This window comes from Lissotriton helveticus, chromosome 10, assembly GCF_964261635.1.
Source record: "Lissotriton helveticus chromosome 10, aLisHel1.1, whole genome shotgun sequence".
In the NCBI taxonomy this organism is placed as follows: Eukaryota; Metazoa; Chordata; class Amphibia; order Caudata; family Salamandridae; genus Lissotriton; species Lissotriton helveticus.
In genome coordinates this window covers 502,586,159-502,592,811 of record NC_136071.1, presented here as the reverse complement: position 1 = coordinate 502,592,811, position 6,653 = coordinate 502,586,159, and the positions used below count along the sequence as shown (strand labels likewise).

Genomic DNA, 6,653 nt, shown 5'->3' with positions numbered 1-6,653 from the left:
GGATCCGGCGGCATTGAGCATCGGGCCCCGGAATCGATGGGAGTCGCGGCTATGACGCCGCTATTCATGTTCTCGTGAACACGTAAATGATTGTCTTAATTGGTGGTGTGTGGCGCGATGGGTTAAGCCGGGTTCACCTGCCGGGTCCGGCTGGGTGTTCGGCGGCTGGTTGCACGGGCAGCCGGGTGTCGTAATATCGGTAGCTGGTCGGGTGGGTTGGCTACACTGCAGGTGGTCGCTGCTTCAGGCCTCATGCAGCAGTATCAGTTGGTGGGGACGCTTTCAAGCAGCAAGGTCGTTTCTGTAGTGTAGTGGTCATCATGTTCGCTTAACACGCGAAAGGTCCCCGGTTCGAGACCTGGCAGTAACACTGAGCGTTGGCTGCTTTCAATGTGCCATTTCTTCACGATTGCAGGCTCAGATCGCTTCATGCTTGCCCGTTCCGCACCCCCGGCGCCTCGCGGTGCCAAGCAGCTTCTACCCCCCTTCCGGGAGGTCAGTATACTGGCGAAGCAGGAGGGGAAGGTTCAGGAGGGAGCCCTGTGCATGAGATTTGAGTGCATTGATGCAATCGCTCGGTGGCCACAAAAAGAGGTGTTTTATGCAGATTTACAAGTGTCATGGCGTTGGCAGCAGGAGGGATATGCCTTTCCGTGCGCCATGGTTTTAATGGGGCCCATATTTAATCCAGTGCGATGGATAAGCCTTACGGGCGCTAATTTGTTCATTGCAGGTCTGATTTAATTTACACGTGGCATTAGATGTGAGCGCGGGGGTTCAGCACATTACGCGCGTAAATGTGCGGGAGCATAGTATCATCGGGCCATAATACCTCGCGGCCCACTTGTGTTAATTCTTCATGTAACGCGTTGCGTGGCATTTTCAGCGCGAGGGGTAAGCATATTCTGTGCACAGTTTAGTTTGTGTCGTTCATATTTACAAGGAGGTATGGTATGATTGGGCCTTAGTACATCTAGACCCAATTGTGTGACTGATTTAATTTGCACGTGGCACTAGATACTCGAGCGCGAGGGCTCAGCCGACTACGTGCTAATTTGTGGTTTTGGCTGTATTTACAATTGGAGTACAGTATTATGTGCCATAGCACCTCGAGGCCCTATCGTGTGACTTATCTAAATTTAACGTGACATTGCGCAATGCTGCGAGACGGTTAGACTGTTGCGGGCGCGAATTCGTCGCTTGAGTCCATTCATAAGTAGTAGCATTGGGCCATATTACCTCAGGGCCATCTGAGTGACTTTCATCTTTTCACACTCGGTATTGATTTCGCAGTGTGTTTACTTATCCTAATCCGTGCGCAGTGGCGGACATATGTATCTCGTAGCACTAACAAGGGACTTAGGCAGTTTGAACACGTGGCGACGCATATTTCAGGGAGAGGTAAGCCATTATGGCTGTAACTTTGTTTTGTGTTCGCATCTCCAATTGTTGTTTCCAGCACCATGGGGCCATGGTATCCTTAAGTCCAATCGGTGTATAATTAATTTTATTCGTGGGCTTACATATCTCAGCGAGTAGGGTAGGCCGATCATGTGCACTAGTTGCTTGTTCATTCTCCCGACATCTCATCTACTAGGGGTCTTTCTTAGTGTGCAGATGAGGAACTAAACTACTAACACACCTACGTCCAGTTGGGAACGAATACTTGCCTAATACACAAACATTATATGTAAGTTACTTCTGGTTGGCTGAAATATCCTTCCTGGTATTTGTTCCCTTGTACGTGTGTTTCGAAATTGTCAAGCTATTTATAAGGAAGGCACTTTGCGATTTTGAATGAGTGTCAGCCGTGACGGTGCTCACCTTCAATACCTGTTACTGCAGTACAATACCATCCCACATCGGTGGTACTTTCCTCTCACATCCCTAGGAACAGGTGTGTGCGCTCAAGCCTAATGTCACCAGGTTTGTTTATTTGTAGGATGTGCCGTTATGAAACTTCTCAAATTTCATTGCCTCGGTACGCCAACTTGCTCCTGTTTGAGAGCCCGACATAGTGGGAATTTGACGTTAATGTGCAACTTCCGGCCACAAGGGTATCTTGCTATAAGTTGTCCAACCATCCCACTACAATGTGAGGCATTTAGGGGACAGATGACAGGCCCTCGATTCCAAGAAAAATATGGGATATCCTGCCAGCGTCATCAGGATTTTAATAGGACAGTTACACCAACGATGGAGGGTGCGAGGGGTTCATTACAGGCTCCAGAAGCGATTCCTGCTTCTATGTATCTACATCCTATCATGCCCCCCCTGTTTAGTAGTGCCATACCCTCAAGCTTTACAGAGTATTAGTTGATCCTCTGATTGCGAGCACGCGAGTTAAGGGTGCACTTGCTCGGCTCACTTGCGTACTATTGCTATAGTCTTCCAATTTGGTACCACTTACAGGTCTGTCGCAAGCATTATATTCTGTCTGCAAGTTTCCGCATCTGCAGCTTAGTGTCAATTTAGATGGGGGGTTAATTTAATCCTGGTTGGTATCTCAGCTTTACTACACACCAGTAACCCCCAGACAAAGTGTTCGAGGTCACTGATAGGCATGTTGGGCCCTGCGCTATTTGAAGTATAGATGCTTGGTGGCCATCAGTATACAGGATTGTCTTCAGCCCTACAATAGAATTATTTCTTAGTTCTCTGCCAGCTGTTGAATCACTTCTTGAGTAATTTTACATGGGAGTCCTCTAGGGACTGCCCCCTTCTAGTGCGTCATTGGCAGTTCAGCCTCAGGCTGAGGTTTCAACAGTTCCCTCCTTTCAGCGAAATGAGTGGAACATTGCAGGCTGGTGACCCTACATCCCACGGAGCAGCAGGTGCTCCTAACTGTTGGCACAGTATTGCTGTCTGTCAGATCCCGGAGCCGTGGATAAGCAGACAGACATCAGCAGTAGTGTGGAAGAGCATAGATTAGTGGCATGGGACCTCTCCTTCCCATGGGGTTAAATTAACATCGCAGGTCCTGGTCTTGTCCATACAACGAGTTCGTCGCTACCTGGGCCTGGCTGCACCGGCACCTGCTTCCACACTGTGTGCTGGGGCATGCCCCGCCCCCCCCCCACCCAATTTTCTAGACTAAGAGTAGTCTTTGCATACAAGTTGCTAACTCTCTTAAGCACTTGCCCTGGTGGGCACCACTATTGCATCCACGGCGCTCTGCCACTTGTCTCTCACACTTCTCCAGCCTATAAGCGGCGCTCTGGCCTTTCCCAGTGTCGGCACCCATGAGCTTTATCATCGGTAAGGCACCGAACATTTGCTATTGTTGTGCCCTGGGTGATCAGCCTTTTGATGTTTAAATTTTGTTGGTTGGGTATGTGGGCCACTTCTGATGTTTAATTTCTTATTGGTGGCTGGTGGACAGGCCTACCCAGGAGTGTTTGGTTACGCAGGCGTTAGTGCCGCTGGTGCGTCAGGTAACCAATCTTTTCTTGAGTAGCACGTAGTGGTGCAAGAGGTTAGATAAGGTATGTGATTACTAGTTATCCCTGGTAGAAGATCACCTGACAGTTGTCCGGTTGCTGGGAAGATACCTCCACACTCGGGGCAAGTAGAATTACTAGAAGTGTAGGTCCGCCTCCAAGGTGGGGAAAGGTCAGGTAGTGTCAGTGGAAGTGTCCCTTGTTGGGAAATCTTGCGTGTCAGCTTGAAGACACACGACTTCACCTTTCTCATGCAGTAGGCGGCGGAGTCACTCTAAGCTCTCGTCCACTGTGACATAGAGTTATGTGACGCATGCTTATATATGTCGCATGCTTATGGTAGAGAGAGTGCACTCTCGGTACCTGGCTGACTCCTTCCTTGGGTTAACAATGTGAGCCCAACCCCCCCCCCCCCTTAGTATAGGAGACCTCTTTCATGTTGAGTTCCTCTTCAGACGAGAGAGGGCCCGCAGTGCTGGGAGGTGTCTTTAAGAGAAGAACCTTTTGGGCCCACCCCCCCCCCCTTAGTATAGGAGACCTCTTTCATGTTGAGTTCCTCTTCAGACGAGAGAGGGCCCGCAGTGCTGGGAGGTGCCTTTAAGAGAAGAACCTTTTGGGCCCCACCCTATGCCTTCTTCTGGCCGGGGCGCCCTATGCCTTCTTCTGGCCGGGGCGCCCTAGGGCTCGGGCCGTACACCAAATCTGACCTCTGTCGTGTTATACACACTGGCTGCCTGAGGGCTATAAATTCCTTTATGCCCCTCCCAAAGTGAGAAGCTGGCCTGACTTTCCATGTCACCAACCTGGTGCCCCCCCTCCCCCCCCCCCACCTGGGTTTAGTTTATCATATCCCTTATGAGGGTCGTAAGTCATCAGACAGGCTATCCTCGAGGTAGCATGGACTTGCAGCCGTCTGGCTAAACTGGGGGGCTTGTGATCCCGGCTGTTACCTTGGTAATACTATAGATCACATGTCAGTCTACCTCGCAAGTTCTATCCCAATAGATGCTACGCGCACCGCAGGAGGCGTATGCAACCTTCGTGACTTTTGTTGCACAGCGTATACCTAGCAGTTTCAGTTGAAGTTTGAGAACTGCGCTGTGGCAGTAGTCGTACATCATTGGGTATAGTTTACTGATGCTTTGTACGAATGTTATCAGCAGGGGAGGTCCCCTTATCTCTTGGGCTCTTTCATGGGTATTCCTTCTGACCTGGGTCAGTCTACACCATTGCTGTAGGGGAATTTGTCCCCTGGGGTCCTTGCTGACTACTCTCAGAGGGCTTGTGGTGTCAGCGGCCGTGTCATGTTGCAGGTCTGCATCTTTCTGGGGCACTTTGTTTCTGTCCCAGCAATCCCTTGGGGGGTCTTAGTCATCCTTCAGACAAGCTATCAACAGGTAGCGTGGCCTAGGCCGCTTCCAGACTAATCCGAGAGGGCAGGGGATGCCTGCTGTTGATACCCGTGTATATATGTTTTATCCCTGCAATGCCCCTGTGCTCTTTCGAGTATAGCTGCACAAGCGTCATTATAAGCACTCTTTCTCCAAGTCTGCGGAGAACGGCGTACAGCAGGAGTTACTTACTGGGTATTGCCTGCTGACGCTCGTGGTGAAAGGATGTGGTTGAGTTGTTGGGCATGTGCTGGAACACCTATTGTCGATTCAAAGCACCTTCAGCAGTTTGGCCCCTCCTCAGCCTTTGTCATTCTCCTGGTAGTATGACTTCTGGTAACCAGGTTAGGGGTATGACTTCAGGTAACCGAGTTAGGTTACTCCTTGATGGATAGCCTTAACACCCGGGGTGTCGGCAGAGTAGGGGCAGAGGGGCCTGGGTGACTTCAGGCATGTAATGTTCATGTCAGTATCTGGTCGCTTCGAGGTGGACAGTGTCCACCGCTCCCCTGTTGCTGTGGTCTTGTTCTTAGCCGTTTAAATGCTCTCCAGAGCAAGGTTCAGGTTTCCCTAAAATCAAAGTGGTGGGGGCCGTGAAAGGTTTCCCCCAACGGAGGGGCCTGGGATCCAGCAAACACAAGATGTTTCAGGACGAGGTCAAATGTTACCTCGTGGAGGATGGTGTTATCTCACGCCCGCAGGCTTTGACCTGTTCCTCCTAGTTTTTAAGAAGCTTTATGAGCAGAGGTTGCAGGTAATGAGGAGTAGCAGTGGTGGGGGGGCCTGTGCGGCAGCGGGTACCACCGCACAGGCTGTGGCGGAGTTACTGGGCGATCCGGAAGAAGAGAGGTGCAAACGATGTACTTCAGCGGGCACATAGGGGTGCCAGAGCCTAACCTGTATCCTCATGGGAGGTGCAGGAATTCGTGTCGGCGCCCCAGTAGTCCTTCGGGCGGTTGTGGGCCTGTGCAACCGGGGGTTTGCCTAGTCACGCCCCACAGGGGGGCGTGTCAGTAGTTATAATTTTATTAATACAGCAGTTGGGTGCTTTGCCACTCTGCTGTTTGGCTCAACAGGCGGGCAGGTGGCGAGAAGGCAGCCTGCCCGGGATCGCCCGTAATCTTCACCCACCATCATTACATATGTTGTATGTAAATAAACCTGCAGCAATTGTTTCCCAAACTAATACGTTGTCTGTGCATTATTTTGCATGTTTGGGGAACCAGGGGGCGGGAGACTTCATGTGGCCCTGATGTGACTATGCGCCTGCCCGAGGCCACGCAGTGGCCATTGAGAGGGCGGGCCAATAGTCACGGAGGGCTGACCCGCCCCCAGGAAGTTGTTAGCCTCCCCTCCTCACTGGTTTGAGGAGGCGGCTGGACGCGAGTCTCGTCCGGGGGCGGCAGGGAGGGGCCTCCGTGGGTACTTAGGTTGCCGCACCACGTTGGAGGGCCTCTTTGCCGCCCCGGACGCCATCGGTTCTCTTCGGGACACTCTTTTCCCTCCCTTACCTCTAACCCAGAGTGTTGGTGTGGGGGGATTGGTGGAGGTTTTTAATGTGTCCATTTATCGTTGCAGGTTGGAGTTAAGCGGAGTTACTGGGCGATCCGGAAGAAGAGAGGTGCAAACGATGTACTTCAGCGGGCACATAGGGGTGCCAGAGCCTAACCTGTATCCTCATGGGAGGTGCAGGAATTCGTGTCGGCGCCCCAGTAGTCCTTCGGGCGGTTGTGGGCCTGTGCAACCGGGGGTTTGCCTAGTCACGCCCCACAGGGGGGCGTGTCAGTAGTTATAATTTTATTAATACAGCAGTTGGGTGCTT

The 6,653-nt window shown here is 51.6% G+C and overlaps 1 non-coding gene across 1 annotated transcript; it reads left to right on the top strand.

The window, feature by feature from the left end:
- The first annotated feature begins 297 nt into the window (after positions 1-297).
- Positions 298-370, top strand: TRNAV-AAC (transfer RNA valine (anticodon AAC)). The gene has a single exon. It is a non-coding gene; the product is annotated as a tRNA-Val (tRNA).
- Positions 371-6,653: the final 6,283 nt, after the last annotated feature.